A 1,475-nucleotide genomic window follows, 5' to 3' on the forward strand; every position below is an offset into this window, starting at 1 on the left:
GGGACCTCTGCAGACAACACTGCATGCTGCTGCAGGCCAGCCGTCCCCACCCGAGTCCTCTACTTAGTCCTATGCCCAAGCCCATGTAAGCAGGATCTGTGCTTGTCCCGTGTGTGAATGAGAAAGCTGACCTCCAGGAGAGCAAGGTGACTGCACACGTCAGAGTGGACAGAGCTGGAGTCGCAGCGGAGCCTGTCAGACGCCAACGGCAGCCTGTGGAGGATGGGTGGGAGGGGCCAGAGTAGGACAGGTGGCCGCTGTGCCATGAGCCCTACTCTGCGCTGCACCTGCTGCTTGCCCAGCCCCAGGACCACCTGTGAGTTGGGATGAGCCCTGTGTACCCTCGCCAGCCCCCTCTGCTCTTATACCAGGCATAGTGTGACTGGGCGTCATGGGAAGTGGAGGATTCAGTGCAAGATGTGGGGCCCGGGCCAAGCTGCAGACCCTGGGCCTCTGTATCTTGTCTGTAGAGAAGAGACGTGGGAATCGCAGAGAAGTGACAGGTAGGAAATGAGCCACGGTAGGTCCTGGCAGAGTCCGTGCAGTTGGAGCTGCTGCCGCTGTCACGTCCAGGAGACAGAACATCTGGCCCAGCATCTGTACACAAAATTGTGGTTGTACTTGTACCCTGAAGTTCAGACGACTGCTTTGCAGTCATTGAGAATGGTGTCCCTGGATTCCCTGAGCTGATAGTGGCCCCAACTGGAAGGCAGTCAGAGCCCTTGCAAGGCAGCGGGTGCGGAGGAAGTGAGGCTGTTTGAGGGGTAGCAGGACCGCTTTCAATTTCGGGGCCTATTTTTAAGGCCCATGAGTGCTGGCCTTTATCTGTTCCTGGGGCTGAGTCAGCCAGGAGTTTCTGCGGAGGGAGACCCTGCGCCCTTCAGGGGTGCCTGAGGACTCTGGGGCTCGCACCTTGACAATGCAGAACCTTGGCTATAGCAATGTCCTGCAGTCAGCTGCCAGCGAGGCACCACTGGGCCTGGGGGAGCAGCTGTGCTGCACCCTGGCTTGGGTGAATCATTTATCCCATTCGGGCAGACTTGTGAGAGTCAGCTAAGCCATAAGGCCTCCAGAGATAAGCCTGAGCTGGACACTTGTTTAAGAAACATTCTCAAAATCCCAAGGCAAAACATTTTTTTCCAGTTAAAAAGGTTCTACACACATTATGGAACCTGGAAAACAGAAGACAGAGGGAAAAATTCCAGTTACTCAGACATGCTTGTTAACTGTGCAAAGTCTTCACCTCCAGTCTTTTCAAAGGCTTTCTTAAGAATACTTGACGTAGCCAGACGTGGTGGCGCACGACTGTAATCCCAGCACTTGGGAGGCTGAGGCAGAAGGATCGCTGTGAGTTCAAGACCAGCCTGGGCTACATAGTGAATTCCAGGCCAGTCTCAACTACATAGTGAGACCCTGTCTCAAAAAACAAAAACAAACAAACAAAAAGAATACCTGATATAAGCCAGATGTGGTGG

Source organism: Fukomys damarensis, unplaced genomic scaffold, assembly GCF_012274545.1.
Source record: "Fukomys damarensis isolate Sample0158 unplaced genomic scaffold, DMR_v1.0_HiC HiC_scaffold_19, whole genome shotgun sequence".
NCBI classification, from domain to species: Eukaryota; Metazoa; Chordata; class Mammalia; order Rodentia; family Bathyergidae; genus Fukomys; species Fukomys damarensis.